At 37.6% G+C, this 17,523-nt stretch overlaps 1 protein-coding gene across 49 annotated transcripts in view; it reads right to left on the reverse strand.

The window, feature by feature from the left end:
* RBFOX1 (RNA binding fox-1 homolog 1) overlaps positions 1 to 17,523 on the reverse strand; it is a 1,116,721-nt gene that overhangs the window by 184,330 nt on the left and 914,868 nt on the right. The gene's annotated exons all lie outside the window — the stretch shown is intronic.

Raw genomic sequence — 17,523 nt, forward strand, 5'->3', positions numbered from 1 at the left:
TCTAATTACAAGAACAGGCCTTCAACTTCAGGATTAAATACATGCAAGATGACAGCACTGTTTATCTCCAATTTAACTTTGCTAAATTCAGACCTTCACCAGAGTTACCAGTGACTGCCCCTAAGTTTATATGTGGAGGTAAACTATGTTTTGTACACAAACTGATGTTTTAGTTTGTTTTCTCTACCTAAATAGGATTACACCACTGTAGTTGTTCCCAGAAAGAACCCAACCCAAAGCCCTCGTAGGTCAATGGAGATCAGTAAAATGAAGCTGTAGAATTACTGGAAAAACAGCATTTCTCCATTAGGCATCTGCAAGCAGAACTATTTCTTGGCTGTTCGATGTGTTAATTACAACTAGATAGGATATGCCACAGAAAATTAACAGTCTTGCAAAGGCAGAGGTAAACACACAAAACAGGAGCTGCTTAAGGGTCAGGAGAGCAAGTCAATTTTGAAGAAAGATAAAAGAACTGTCATGTATATGATTGCTTATGAAAGAGAAGAGGGCAATCCTGCCTTGTTATCATCAGTTAATTAGGCACTACAGTCAGGCGTGCACACGCTGCAACATTTGCCATGGTAATCAAATGTATTATTCAAATGTGAAACAAAACAAAAGCAAGGCAACTCTGGCAGGGGAGAATGCAATCTGCCCACACAAAGGTGCTGAATTATCTTCAGCTGTTAAAAGGAAGCTCGGGAAGATGTTACATCAACTTTCTCAAACTGCACTGCCTTGAAATTCAGAGTACAATTCTGCTTCTAAAGAAAATACTGTTTTCCAAATTTGATTCACATGTGAGGTGATGACCTTTGCAAGCAAAGACAAGGGTAATGAAAAGCAATTGGTAGTGCACTAGGATTCTGTTATGTCTTTAATATAAATATGACACTGAGACTAACAAATGCACTCTTGACAAAGCATGCAATCTCCTGAGTTAAAAAGAAGAAAAAAGAAAGCAATATACCACATTTTCCCTGTCCTGAGCCATAACTGCAAGGAAAAATAAAACTAATAACTGCTCTGCAAATGATGTGATGACACCATGTGATAACTACCCAGTCTCACTAAGGTTTCTACCATGTTACTGCACAACCAGTCTTTTTTCAGTTTGTACAAAATGGATGCTTTTGGTGCTATTTTTATTTGACTGGACAGAAGACATCCAATAATAAATGTGGTACCAAAATTAGGATCTTTGCCAGAGAATGACAGCAAGCTAATGGCTTCTCATGTCTTAATATTAAACTTTTAGACAACATAATTTTCAGATCATGTGTTTCCTTTACACGAGACTGGCGAGAAAAATCCCGCTGGAGCGTTTTCACCTTAAGCAAACTGCGTGTCCCTAAAGGGGTGACTCTGCAGGAAAGGTGAGCTCCCTGCTAGGACTGTGGGAAGGGAGAGCAGGACCCACCTCCCCTGGAAAACCTGGGAGAGGGGTTCCAAGGAGCTGGTTAGCTCGGTGTGTGAGGAAGGCAGGGAAGGAGCTGGGAGGAGCAGGTGAGTCAGGAGCACCCTGCCAGCCCTGCCCCCTGAGCTCCCAGTCCCTGCACACAATGCAATGAGGGAAGCTCTGAGGCTGTGATCATCTCACGGTGCTTTAAAAGGGCAGGAGCTCCCCAAAGCAGCACCAGGACTCTGAGGTGGCAGGTCATCTTCTGCCAAAGCCCAACTGCAGAGCAGACACAGCTGTGTCCTTGAGGATGGAGCACTCCCTGTGCTCCAGACCTACTGCTGCAACACTAGGACGTAACTGATACTTTTTCACACCATTCTGTAGTTCTTCCAACATTTTCCAACTTCATATTCTCGCATAACAACTATGGTTTCCTTCTATTCTGCCAAAAAACCCACTGACAATAAAATAAAGAAAAATATCTTTGCTGAGTGGGCAGGTACTGACCAACTTCAGTGATTAAATTATTCTACAAATATCAGTGAAAAGAAGTAATAAAAATACAAAATCATGTAACAGAGTATTATCTATTATGCTATTATTTTGAAGACAGCTGCCATCAAAAGATATATATCCCTAGTGAAAATCAATGCAAATGGAATTTATCTAACAAATCTGTATTTTTTCGAATGTCTCTCCTTTCCAATCCCTCCTTCTCCTGCACAATATTCTCAGTGTTTGACCGTCTCAATCAAATACTATAGAAGAAAATAACACGATACAGAAGTCACTCTTCTGATCAAATTAGGCTAACATGGATCAATATGAAACCTTAGTGCACCTGCAATCTCAGAGTCTTCAGGGCCCAGGCATGCAGTAATCTGTGAGAAAGAAGTAATATTGTTTCTTTGACACGGACATTTTCTTTTAGTCAGTCTGTCACTTCCCATTTCAGTTAACAAAATGTTGGATGCAGCTCATCATTGGACAAATATTACAGTCCTAGAGAGTACAAAATGGGAGGAATTGTTTCAGACGGAAAATTGAATACAAAAACAGATCTGCAAGGAATTCCACAAACTTTAGAAGAAAGAGATCTATAAACGTGAAAACATGACACTACATATACACCTTATTTTTCCATAAACCATTCAGAAATGTTTTAAGTTTACTTTGGAAGAGAAAAAGTAAAATAATGAAAACCACATAAAACAGGAAAAAAAAAAAAAAAAGGCAGCACCTTGAGGCAATACAACTTCCTGGCCTTGCAAACAGGCCTTGCTTTTCCTTCTAATCAATGCAAATATTTACTGTGATCAGAGAGAGATGACCTGGCTACTAAATCAGTTAAACATCCATCTTGCTAATACAAACAGGTGTGTCCTCATAATTTAGAGATGCAAGTGTCTTGTGGTCAATGGACAAAACATTTGGATTGATGAGAGGTGTGGGGACACAAAAAAAAAAAAATAGCAATCTGCAAAAATAACTCCATTTATGCCTCTTTACTTTTTACTGCATTTCCAACTGTCAGATTTATGTAGCTGGAATCTGAAATAAGAATGAAGCAAACAGTGCCCATCCAAGATTCACAATTTAAAACTGCACTGCCAATTGTTTCAAGACTCCCTGAAACCCCCAAGCCCTTTACCAAGGATGAACAGCACCACTCATCCCATGAAAAGTCACACAAATATTTGCTATGTAAAGAGAAAAACAGATACATATGGAAAATCAGGAGCATTCCTGCCTCTCAAAAATTGTTAAAACGTGTGAAATTAAGACAATGTCATTTCTTACTATTCTACCTGCAAGGGGAAATCAAAAAAGAAAGAAAACAAAAGCACCCTTTCACTTTTAATCCCATAAGGCACCCGCACCCATTACATCACATTCTAAAATTTGTCAGACTTTGCTTTGTATCCACCCAAACTTATTCTGATTTCTGCTTCAGCGTGAAACTCCTTACACTACACCTAAAGAAGCAGTGAAATTTTAAGAGCAGTAAACAAAAATATTTCTGTCTTAAATAACTCTCATCTTAGAGTACTTTCCATTTAAAAAACTCTTTAGTTGTAATGGAACTCACTTTGTAAGTGCTCCACACAAGACAAAATGCATCTTAAGTAGTAGAAAATCATTGATAGCATATACAAATATCTACCAACAGAGCTGGGCTTCCATATCTGCATAATTTACAAATGTTAATTAAAACTCTGCAGAAGATCTTCAAGTATAATGCCTGAATTTTTAGATTATGTGACACTTGAAAAGTTCAAATAGCGCACATCTTACTGATGCACGACATAAAAACTGATTTTCAAGAATAAGGGTCAACATGGCACTGCAGCATTATTACAAGGAACTCAATTTACTGTTTCAGCCTCTTCATTTTAAGATATTGCAGTTTTATCAATTTTTATTCCACACTTTAATTTGTTTGATTATTAGGCAAATACCATATCAAAGCAGTGAGACTAAAGAGAAATTTCATGCTCTTGAACTTCAGTAAGAAATGCCCACCAGCAAGAAAGTGAATACAATGCAATCTCAAATTGCCAAGGCTCATCTCAGCCCCAAAGAGAGCAGGTAGGTGGTGCTTAGAAAAATACAGTTGTCTGGAAAGACTAAGTGCATTATGAGAAGCTTTTCTTTCACAGGACTATTATTTCCTGATTATAATAGCATCACCTGATATTTTTTCTACATCAGCAGGAAATAACAACACTTTGGGATTTTAAAAATCTCTCTGAATGTGTAAAATAGTTTAAACATACGGTGTTCTGCATTATCTTTCAACGGGATTGTGCTCTGAGTGGGTATGGATATGATTATGGCATTAGCTTTTCCTCTTTTGCATTTAGAACATTTTTCCTCTGCTCGTGTTGATAGGGAGGAAAAAAAGTATCCTCAATCCACTAAAATAAATACTTCTGTTATATTCTGTTGCTTCAACAATGAATAAAGCAACCATGCAGGTTTATAATATCAATTCACAGGGTTCTTTCTGCTTCAGTGAACTGTTTCTGAAAGGTTCAGAACAAAGCTACAGGCAGATCGGACAAAGCTGCTGTAACAGGATTTACATTATACTCAAACTGATAAGACCACATCAGAGAACTGCTCAATCTTCAGTACCTTTGCTCAGAGTGGCACGAGGGCTGTGAGGATTTTGGCTCTCAGCACCTGATCACAGCATCTCTATTACACCTCCCCGCTTAAACGCCGATCCAATCTCACCTCCGTAGGATAATTTATATTTCCTCTTCTTCCTTTCCACCCTCTTTGTCAAGTGCGTTGGGATGGGGATAAAATGGGATCCCAGGAAAGCTACAGCAATATTGAGTTATCTACTGTACTCATATAGTTATGAAAGGGAGCAAATTACCTACATACTAACATCTACTGAGATCTAAAGTAATTAAAATATTCTATATTCAGATCATTAGTTGACGCTTCTGGGTGGAAGGAGGGAGATCACATCCCAAGGGAAAGCAAACATAATGCTCAATAAGTAATTAATTAAATACCACCAGGTGAAGTCGCTGCCCTAGATTTCTTACAAGCAATGAGTTTCTTTGTGCAGTCTTAGCTACAGTCACATTTCTGAACATGCTTCTGCTTCAAGTAACTGCAACATTTCAGGTTTTTTCCTTCCTTCTCCCTTAACCACCTTTATCTCTGCAGCCCACACTGATTATGCCAGACCACCCCAAAGAATCCTGGTTTCCTCGTTGCTATTGAACACTCAATAAACATTCAAATAGAAAACATTTGTGCACAACAATAAAGTGAAAGCTTTAATTAAAGCACAGAAGACAACATCACAGCATTTATAGAATGTAAAGCTGCCATTCTAGAGATTCCCAATTACCTGTTAGTGAGGATTCCCTCAAAGTGCCTGGCTCAGAGCAGTACCTGACACAGATTTTGTGCATCACCATCACGAGCAGTCCCTGGTTACACCTTTTCTGGCAACTAGCATTGCCCACGATCCAGCCTTTTCCACTTAAACCATAGCAGTAGTGGAGCAACAGTTCACAAACAAGAATAGCAATTAAAATGCACATTGCTTTTGATGCCATGAGCACAATGGCTGGACTCACCAGGGAGGCAGGATGGAAACTGCTCTGCACCAAGGCTCCGAATTGATTCCTGCTGCCACCGAGTGCTGCTTGCCTGAGCATTTTGCACTGCACTGTTGAGATCAGCCACAAGTTTGGGGCTCTTATTACCTCAAGCAAACCTTGGCTTTCAGAAGCACATTTTCTTCCCAGAATGAGACAAACCCTGAAACAGAACTGATTTGTGATCTGCAAATCTCCTGACTCAGCAAGACAAAAAGCAAACAAAGGAAAGGAACATCTTTACCAAAGGTTGGGGGAATAAAGTGTCTATAGCAACTTTGCTTATTGGAATGAAAAAAATCCCTAACCCACCAAATACACAAAATGTTAGTAATTGAACATCTCACTAAAAGGACACCCCAGCACCCCAAATTAAGACAGTAACATAGTGGAATATTTGCAGTAGTTTGTAACTAATGGTTAAACCAGCATATTATTCACCTACAGCCTGTGAGTGAAAGCTTCCTTTCACAAGAAATAACGACTTTTAAGAATGTGATAGCCCCATAAACAATGCAAGTCTGTACCAAATTGTTTGATTCCTGGTGTTTGGATACAAAGAAGAGAGGAACACTCTCAAATCTGTAGGGAAGGTGCTCCCGCTTCAGAAAAAGGCTTTAATGGCTGTGTTCATGAAAATGTACACACTTGTTCTGAGCAACTTCCACTTCAGCTGTAAACTTTGCCTTGGCTGTATGTTCTTTGGCAACACCTGGTGGAATTTGGATAAAACTACAATAATATTGTAAAAGAAAAGTTATGGCAACTCCTGGACTTTTTGTCCAAATGCTTCTGAAGAAGTTACTTAAACTGTTCACAAAATGCAAACTTCAAGTTAAGAGGAAACAGTTTCTTGGGTTTCACAAAAGATCAGTGAGTATTTTTATAATAGCAAATTCCATATTGCAATAATTACAATATCTAGCTTTGATCTTGAGGTTAGCAGTCATCTTGTTTTGCACTATTATAAGGAAAAAAGAATAACAAATAAAATTTTAAAATGCCTTCTACTTAACGTAACCCAGAGAAAATTAAAAGATGTCATGTTTATAATACATTAACTGTCACACACAGCAACACATTGAGGAAACTGTTACCTCTGCACAAAAAAAATACAATAAAATACAATAAAATACAATGAAATAAGGCACATGGTTTAAAAAGACATTTTAAGAGAAAATGTCTGACCCCATTTTGTACTTTCTCTATCAATGCCTGGGAAAGGTTTATCCATTTAGTCATTAATAGACAGAAGTCATTCCAACTGAGCAAGAGAACAAATATCTGCTTCAGACCTTCTGAAACGATAATCCACCAAAAACCATTCACATGGTGGGGAGGAAGCTTCTCCTCCAAGTGATAGTACCGGGAGTATTCAGCATAATATGACACAGGGGCTGTCAAATGAGTCTCATTAGAAATGCTGCAATTAACGGAAGGGAGCCCAATGCACTTATCACAGCCAGCCACTTGTATTCAAATCAAGCTGGAGAGTTCTGGGGCCCAGAAACATAGTTCTTGTTTTTCTTTATCTTTGTTCCCCTATCAAAGCACTAAAACTCAGCAGCATTTTACCCCAAGAAAAACATTTAAAGAGAATTTGTGATTTATTTTGTTTGTATCCAGCCTAGTGATAAATTAATGAAGAAATCAACTGACACAGGTGAAATTATCTTTTATAGAAGACTTTCAACTTATTAAAACCTAGGTTAAAATTAAACATGGTGCTAAGAAATAATTGTACTGATGGCCAGGAGTTTTTTTGTGCTGCCAATCTCTTCTATTGAAAACAATTTTAGATTCTCATGTTTGGAAATGCACTATCTCCTTTGCAAATTGTTTGTGAGATGTCAAACATCTTTGTCAAGCAATGTTCAGAAACAGAGTGTGGGATTACTCTACAGATGTGAGATACCTCACAGATCAGTGCCCATGGTTCCAGCCTGTCCCTGATACATTCATTTTACAAACAGATATAAAGCTGCAGGTTGAAAGCTAAGCCAAGATGAGGTGCAGGCCAATATGTTACTAAAATATCACCATGACAAAGAGTTTAGATGTAAAGCAATTAAGCACAGAAGTAACATTATACATCTAAAAACGAGGATCTAAACTTTAAATTAGGATCTAAACTTTAAAGAACAAGCCTGCTTTGAATTTCCCCAAAGCCTTTCACCTGAGCACTATAGAGCACTTAGCAGTAATTAAGCAACTGAACTTCCAAGAGGTCTGGAGAAGAGTATAGGGATCACTTAACCTGTCACTGAAATGGAGGCACCTTTTAGGTGAAGCACACGTGCACCAGGACATCCTACAGCTGCTTTTGAAAGAAAAAGAAGGGAAAAGTCTGTATCGTGTTAAAATAATAATAATAAAATCTAAGTTATAACTTTAGTTTCAAGTTATGATGTTTCATAACCAAGAGCAGATATGATTTCAGCATCCTGTGGTTACTAAGAACCTGAAGTAAAACTTCCTGCATGTTTTCTATTCTTTTGGAAAATTTGCAAAGCTGTCTTTTGAAATAGATGCTTTAATGACTCAAGACAAGAGCAGACTGATTTCATCTTTGTGTTTCATACTGCATCTTCATGACTGCACCTTTCCACATTTCTGATAGTAGAAAGATACCTCTTTAAATTCTGCAGCTCAGAATTGCAGATATCTGAGGGAAATACATTTTTCAATTAATAGATTTGGCTTTTTTTTTGTTCTCATTTCAACTACTTTAAGGGGCATTTAACAGAAAAATTATAAACAAGACTTTGCCATTTTGATCATGCATATATTTCATTTACTTTAGAGCTGATGCCAGGAAAAGGGAGAAAGTTAGTAGACAAAAGGTCCAGCAAGTGAAGTAAAAGATTCAATTCCTTTAAATGCATTTCAAGGGTCTAAAAGCCATGTTATAGTATCTTCCCCAAACCATTCAGTTTCTGCTAGATTTAGCACTTTTGTCCCTTTGTATTCGCAGACTTCACATAGCTTCTCCCAGGCTGGCAGGCCAACATATTAGAAATAAAATGCAATTCTGGTATCTGACACTTCAATTTAGCTTCTTCAGTAGCAAAGATCATCAACTGCACTGCTTTCTCCCATGACAGAAGATCACCTAAATATCACTTAACTGATGTGAGCTCTGTTGGTAATGCATACACTGTCTCCCCACTACATTACCACCATGCTGCCTAGAACAAAAATCAATTTTTAATTGACTGGATTATTTGAGGAATGTGGCCATTCACTGTGCACTGCTGATAGATTCTCCTAGTTTTCCTGTCAGCAAAGACTGTAAAATTTCAAGCAACTTCAATACAGTAATTCAGGGATTTATCCAGAAGCCATATGAACAGAACAACATCACGGTTTTTTCAGTACTACCCCTCCATTATTTTCTCTCCTGGCTAGCCAAGTGAGGACTATAAGCCACAGTACAAATGAAAAAACAAACCACTGACACAGGAAAAATGGTGAGCCTTTCATTGAAATGGAAATCATGCAAAGAATCCAAATGAATAAAGAACACATAGAATTAGAGAGGACTTGAAAAACTCCTTTCAAGGCATGGAAAGTCAGCCAGTGGGTTACACTGCAGAGTATCAAACCTGCAAGATTCAAGAACAATCTGCAATTCCTGGGCCCAGCAGCAGCCAAGGTAGGATTTCTCAACTAAGAACCCAGGCAGATAAGGCAAAGGGTTGACATGAAAAAGTAAGATTACACAGATGAAAACAAGGGGGTCAGGGGGTATAAAACACTCAACACTTCACCAGTGAATATTGCAGTAAGGAATTTTACAGAGCACAGAATAAACTGTTCACTGACTGGTGTAGAGACCATCCAAGTCTCTGCCATTTCCACAAGTTTTCTCACAAGTGTATAATTTCCCTAACTTTTATCTCTCAGTTTCTTGCTGCTGAAAGAAAAGATAACTGCACTGATGTCCTAAACAGGAAATTCTAGTCTTGCACCACGACCCTTTCCAGCACAGTCAAGTGCCAAAACTCTGCACTGCTCTCACGTTAGTTTTAATTGATTCTGAGCAATGTCAAAAACCAGCACAGCCACAGAAATTTAAAGATACTGCTACATGGCCAGGATAGATCTATATATGAGATACGTTTGGCTTCCTATGTTTCTGATTCTCATTTCACAAACATCCAAAATACACATTTTTCTTTAGCCACATGCATTAGAGCTGGACTAAGTGATTGGATTACCCGCAGTACAAATCTGTGCAAATTCGCCATAGTCAGTGTTTTTATCCAATAAACACACGGATCAGAGGGGTTTGTGCTGGCTTTAACAAAGCTGAGAGAAGACACAAATCCCTGATCTTGCATAAAGTCAGAGTGACACAGTAAGGCAAGGCTGGATTTGGGTTGGAGCTGTCAGGACAAAGTGAGCCTGGTGCAGTTTCTCCCATATCAGCACCTTGCACCCCGTTAGCCTGACACTTCTGATGCACTGCAGAAAGCTTTTCTACTTTAACAACAACAAGAACAAACTTGGGTATTTTTTCAGACCTCAATCCACTTTCAAGCTTCTCCATGAGCTCCTAAAGTAGACAAGAACAAATAAATACTTCAACATTTTTGTTGTTTTTTTTTTTTTTTTTCCCCCGTTATGGAGGTTGTTTTTATTTTTTTTTTTCTCCTGGTGATTTATGGCAGTAACGTGCCCAAAGCTTAACTAGATGTTAGATAAAAACAAACCACTTGTAAATACGTAAATTATTCCAGGTCTCTGAATATTTCAGTAATTGCCCATCATCACTCCAAAATAAGTGTGTATTTAAAACTAAATTTATGCTTTGAAACAACATGAAAGCATGATTAAAATTACTTTAGAATATCAATTGAAAATTAGAGTAGACCTTTTCATCTTATTTTCTGGAATCACAACCATGTTTTTTGTCTAGGTTGATCTTTTTGTTAATATAAAATGACAAAATGTAACCATAACTGATATCCTACGTGCCCAAATTACTTAAAGGACTTCAGGTAATCAGCTCACGTTTGACCTCTTCACAAGAGCTCTATGAACTCATCTTCCCAACAGCCATAGCAAAGGTAAATTCCAATACAAGTATAGAACTGTGAAAAACAGCTGCTGAGGAAAAATGCATTATAAAACAGAAAAATATCAACCTGCTCAACTAATGCCAATGACTGGATGTGAGCCCTGTGGATTCCTCAAGGTGCTGTTCCATTAAACTTTGGATGTTTAGCCCAGCTCAGCTCAGATGAATTCACAGTGGGGTGTTATGATCTCTAGCACCTCAAAGCCACCCCAGGCATGTTAGAAGATCCAAGTCCAGTTCTCGTTCATTTGCTGATCATGGTAGTTGAAAATCCAGAGGTTTTTAGCTTCTGGATAATTATGAGGGAGAACCCTGGGGATGAGTACATAATGCAAAATAATCCAGTCTTATTTTAATAAAACCAGCAATAACCTACTACACTTACACAGTATATTCTCTCTATTAATCCTCTTTTACAAGTACAGGAAAAAAGTATAGGGTGACACCAACATGTGCAAAGATTACTTAAATTGCTGCAGAGTGACTGGTTGTTCTAAAGTTCTAAAGGATGCATCATCTAAAATAAAGCCCCTGTGTGTAAAACCTGGCACTCATCTCCTGAGACATCTAAGAAAACAGATTTCCCTAAAGAGAAAGAAAGCAGAGTAAAGATTTTACTAGAAGCAAGAAGCCCTGATATTTTGGTCTTCTGAGTTTACCTTTGGAACTTCTCATGTTCCCATTCAACTTCAGCAAGAGTACAGGAGTTCTGCCTTGGCAGCACTTTCAGGTAAAAAGCAGCCCTTCAGTGAGGGCTGCAATCCAGGCAGGCTGGGTTTCATTTGCTGCACGACTTGGAGGAAAATGAAAGCCTAAAGGTTCCTGCTGCTCCAGGTGACTGCAGCTGGGACTGAACAAGGGACAGGCCAGCATACAGGAGAGCCATGTTCTGCAAATGGAAATTCTTCAGATTAAATCTGAATTTTAAAATCAAATTTGTCTTCTTTTACAGTTAGCGGGTGCATATAAATCACTTGCATAAAGTATGAATATTCTTTATAACTTACAATTACAATTTATAGCTTACAATCCTCCCTCACCAAATCTTAACACTTTCTCAGATCAGCTCAATTGCCCCAAACGAGGAAACAAAAACTTCATTTAAAAAAAAAATAATTTCAGTCTTAACCAGTAACAAAGCTGACTATTATTGTATTTATCCCCTCAAAATCAAGCTGACTATTCTGGTTGGCTGATGTATCTGTTTCACAGAGATGGAAAACTGATGGACAACAACCCAGTGACAGCCAGATTTAAACAACACTGTGTCTATATACAATAGACAATGTGAGTAATACATATATATATATATATATATATATATATATAATACACATTATGTAGGTATATCAAGATACATATACGTATAATGAGAATAATACATATTTCTATAAAACATAAAACCAACTCGAATTTTAGAATTCAGAATTTTGGGTTTTGTCTGTGCAGGATTTCCTGCCTACAGAAAGCCATTAATCAATAACCCATGCTTTGGTCAGCCATCTTCTAATTTTTACTCAGTTCTTCCTAAAACATATTTTCTTGACTCCTTTGTAGGTAACAGGATGGACTGCAAATCTCCCTCCAGTGTTTCCAAATCCTCCATGTTGCACAGAGAAAATTCTGAAGACATTTATGTCAGCTATTAACACAATCTCCCATGCAATTTTCCAGCTACATGTCTTTGTTCTTATGTATGAAACTTCTATTTTACAGTTTTCCAAAATGCAGCTTCAAACAAGTAATGATGGAAAACAGTATCTGCCTCTGGCTACTTGCAGGCTTTTTATCTCACAAACAGAGATTCCTTCGACCTATTTTACTTCTATCCTATTTAACTGTTTCTGATAGCAAGTTTATGTCCATCCTTGGTTTACAGAGCTCTAATTCCTTCCTAACATTTGAAATATTTTTCTTTAGTTGCACTCCCTACCATCAAGAGTTCCTCTCCTCTCATAATCCTAATGCTTCATGCCATAAACCCTTATGAATTTAATTTAGGTATATATGCTGGTAAAAATATTTAGTATAACTCCAACATTTCTGCTTCTCCATTTCAAACATTCATTTAATAATGCAAGTCTATTAATCTGATGAATGCTAAGTACAGGACAATGTGCAGATACCTAATTTTACCCAGAGGGAAACAAAACAATTTCCAAAAAGCCATCACTTACTACAGCTCTCTGTTGATATTTCAGGAATGTATTTGTCCCTTGGATATATTCAGAAAGCATTCTACAAGCCTACAAATGCATCTTTTTAATAACAGCACCACATAATTCTTCACTGCTACACAGAGATGAAAAAGTGCAAATGTTTTATCTATCCCCAAAACAAAGGTAATAAGCCTTTGTCTTTGCTTTTTTTGTGGTGCTTTAAGCATTTACCTTAATGAGCTTTGTTTCTCTGTACCTCTGGAGAATAGTATTCTGCCCAACAAAACAATTTATTGCCCAGAATGTTACTACTGCTGATAAAATCTTAGCTCCTCCAATACTTCTGCCTTGACAGCTAATACCCTAATGTTTCATTTACAGCTGAACAAAGCAGCTTATCTCTGCTAAAAGGGGAATTAGTTAGTAGTAAGAAATAATTTCAATCATCTGTTCTGCTTCCCAAGTAAAGTGATGACTTGGGCATTCTTGCTTCTATCTGATGACAGGTGTGTTGCAGTTCTTGGAATACAGAACAGGTCTGTCACATAAGCTTTGTAATTCCTACAATGCAGCTACACGGATTAGGGAAGAGTCAGGTCTTGGCTGTCAAAAAAATCTGCAATCAGCAGAGTGTGGCAGTCAGCACTTGTACTTTACAGTTAGGGCACGGACTCCAGGGAAAAAATCAGTTCTGATCAATAAACAGCTTCATTTTCTATCTGCAACTCTATGGAATATTCCAACAAGTTGATGTACATGTGAAATTCCCTATAATAGCTGAATAGGTTTTGTTGACAAATGAGGCTTTACGGCCTGTGCTTTGCAAAAATGGCTTTATCACCTTGCTGTGTAACTACCTAATTATTTCTATCCCTAGGAATGAAAATCTACGAGGATTTTATCTACACATCACACACAGCAAATCAGTTGTGGGATTCCTCTCTAGAGCAGCTGATATGTACTTGGGAGTCTCTATGGCAAAGGACAAGGACTGATTTTTCCTTGATGTCTGAGTGACCTTCTTTTCCCAACAGCAGATTTTCATGTTGGTAGATAATAAGGTCACCTGAACACTTCAGGGAAAGCAGCATAACATTTGCCCACGCTGTATTTTCTCTGTACTAATATTTTCTGTGAGTAATCATTTAGTTTGCACTGAGTCTAAAAGCATTACAGAAGTGATTAGAACTATAGTGCCATTCTTGAGTTCTCCAATACTTGGTTCTTCAATTCGACAACACAATTAATGAGAGCATGAGAATTCATAGTTAATAGTTTTTAAATTCAGTATTAGTTTTATCAGAAAAAAAAATAAATTATGGATTGCAGATGGCAATGGTAAAAAAAAAAATTGTAGTTGGAGACAAAAGGGCATTTGATTAAAAATATCAACATACTATTTTCTCATGCATTAATGCTAAATTTAGTTGATATAAGAAAGAGGCACTGTCGTGCTGCAGGCTGCTATGTGATCCTTCATTCAGAACTCTGTGTCTTAATGGAGTTCCAGTGGATTTTAAATTAATTGCACCTTCTTTTCTGAGATTCTTTGTAATCCTATCTCACATTCTTACTTCTTGATCACAACTAAATTTTATAAATCCCTTTTTAAATTAATTTATAATACACATGGCAGTTACACTAGCACTATAAAGGTGTCCAACATCTGTCATGGGTTGTATATCCAACTCTTTCAGCAACAGGCATTTGACTGAACTGGTGTGTTCTTAACCAGCTCTCCAGAGAGGCCAGCCCAGCCCAGCATTATTTCTGTTCATGCATTAATCCAGGCACCCCATCAAACTTCATATGGCTAAAAGGTCACCCTGCTCCTCTGCTAGGAGAGATTACTTCATTCTACTTTAATGTGTCTTATGTTGTTATAAAAGAACCTGGACGTCCTAAGCAGCCCTTTCTATCAAAGGATGCGTTTCTCAAAAAAAGAAAAAAAGAGATATCACAGAGGATAATGTATCATGCTTATTTATTCAAAAAGCCATTTACTAAAATCTGAACTTGTACTTTAACTGAGCTTAACAATGAAAATCTTAAATTCTTGCTTGGCTGCTGCACAACATAGCAAATTCTGCACGACTGCCCAAGGGGAAGTTGATTAATCAAAAGGTTGGGATCAGAAATGAACAATCATTTCACACATATTTATGCAGAAACCCAATAGTACTCAATTAAACGCTGCTAAAATCCAGAAATGGGAATTATTCCACTTATCACTAGACTATAACTGTCCTGAGCTGCAAAAAGAGCACCCAGGCACAGCAGTTCAAAAGGTGACACTGTAAGAATGTGGCTGGCAGAATATTTCCTCCAGAAAGAATCAGCTGCAGGAAGGCAGCAAGGGAGCAAAATATTCAAGACTATTTCTTGTCCATGGCGTTGTATTCTATCAGCATGTAACATTCAGCTAAGATAACCACAGGCAAAACTGCTTGCTACTAATTCTATTTTTTTGTTGTTTTGATAATATTTCCTTACTACTCATCCTTTCATCCTTTTTAAATTAAGTGGCTAAAGTGGTTGAAATGAACTGATATCACAGAATCACCTAAACACCAGCATGTTTGCTACATTTTAAAAGGCCAGAAAGAGAGCAAAAATTAATCCTTGCATCTTCTCCTAACTGTATTTCACCCTTTTGTTTGTACGCCTACATAAATATTGGTACATGCACACTGCAAATGGCTCCTCACCTCACTTCTAAAATAACCATATATCCACATATAATAATGAAAACATGGATAGAATTCTTTATGTTCATATCAATCATCAAGATATGGCACTGCACTAAGTCACCTGGGTGAAAATTTAAAATGCTTATTTAGCTGATTGCTTAACACAAATAAATGATCAAAAAGACAAGGTAGGAAAACACAATGATTATCTAAGAGTGTCATAAAAGGGCAAAATCTGATGGAATAGGTGGAAAAAAAGTACTGCTACCTAACCTAGAAAGGACAACTTCCTTTTTGGTTTACTGACAATCCTCAATAAAAATATAAAGAGAATATATAAAAAGGGATAATTAATGCAGCTAGAACAGCAGCAGTTCTAAGTCTAACAGCAGTTATAGACAGCTATATGTAAAATGAAATTGGGAAAGGATCTGGCATGAAAGAGAAACTTTAGGCAGCCTCAAAACCAAACTCATAAGTTTCTAAATACATATTTACACAATGAAAAGTCCCAGAGTTCTTACTCACTAGAAACTTTCTAGTGAAGGAATATTAGCAGATGTAGTGCCACAGAATCTTGAAGATGGAGCAGAATGAAGCTGGATCTTATCCTAATTAATTTCCCATGGCAATAATGACAATTCCTACATGCACAGAACCATGAGAGACCTATTTGGCCTAAAGTTGTTTCATTTTTAGTGCAGGTACAGTGCTAGTGATAATCTTTGTAAACTGTATTATTTTATTGATGCAAGCATTAAAGGGTAAACACACACTTGTACAAGATTAAACTCCACTGAAAAAAGCAGCATTGAGGCTTCCCTTCACTGAGATTTTACCTCTGAAATGAAATTTTGCACAAAATATGAGTTCTTGAAAAGTAAGCGATGAGTCAGATTTTATAAGTGGAAAATGTCATTAAGGAGTTGATTCCACAAGCAGCAGAATTGTCTTGAGCCACAGTGTAGTTACTACTTGTGACATTTAGTATAATTTCAAAACATATAATTTGTTTCATTCTCTACACTTACTATTAATAATTTTTAAAAAATATACAAATTTGACAGCATGCACAGAAAGATGAGGAAGCTACTTATTTGCTGCACTTTGTGTAAGTTCAATTGCCCATAAATGCTTAAGAAAATGGAAAAATGGCAAGCACATGGGCTGCATGCACTGAGGTCACTTCTGTTATTTTTTTCCACCTCATCATACATTGTGTGAGCTGCATTTCCAATAAACTTTCCTTTGAAATAAAGTAACTTTGAGCAGTATGCACTTTTTTTTTTATAGTATACGAATTATAATTCCTTTATCACATAAACTTACACAGAACCTGAGAAAACACAAGGTTTAGGAAAAGCAGCACTATCCCCAAATATAGTAATGTGAATTATTGAATGTTGCTGAAAAAAACACAGATTTCTTATTTTTCACGGACAAATTTAGCTGGTTAATCCTATCAGCTGCAGGGATTTTGGCAGTTGAGAATGCCAGAGCATCTGTGACTTTGACTTTTTCTTGGAAAGAAAGCAGAGCTGGAAGATAACTCCTGAGTCAGGGACTTGAGTCACCTGCTAGGAAGCCACATGATGTAATTTTACTTAAGGGTAGAAATTCCTTCTCAAAATTTGATAAGTGCTTGACCTCCTCTGGCCCATGCTCAAACTGGAATCCTATTTCAGAAACTCCCTGATGGGACTATTTAAAGGTTCTTTTACATGTCTCTATAAATTATTTTGGCCAGCACGTATCTCTTTAGCTAAAATCGCCATCCACCCGTGCTCTACTCCCAGGCAGCCACAGAGAGGAAACATTTCCCACTTCTCAGCATCTCCCTTGGCTTCACTAACCATGCTCAGCTCTTTTCCAACGTGATCAGCTCCCCATTTTTCCCCCTGCCAGCCTCTCCCTGCACCCATTCCACTTTGTGCCCATCTGTCACCACCCAGCAGCACCATCTGCTCACAGGAGACCCTACAGGGACCTGTAAATCTTGGAGATCCCTTTAGTTGTGTGCTTGACTTCGGGAGAGAGAATCCATAACACTGGCTTGGCT

This window comes from Sturnus vulgaris, chromosome 16 (assembly GCF_052056855.1).
Source record: "Sturnus vulgaris isolate bStuVul1 chromosome 16, bStuVul1.hap1, whole genome shotgun sequence".
Taxonomy (NCBI): Eukaryota; Metazoa; Chordata; class Aves; order Passeriformes; family Sturnidae; genus Sturnus; species Sturnus vulgaris.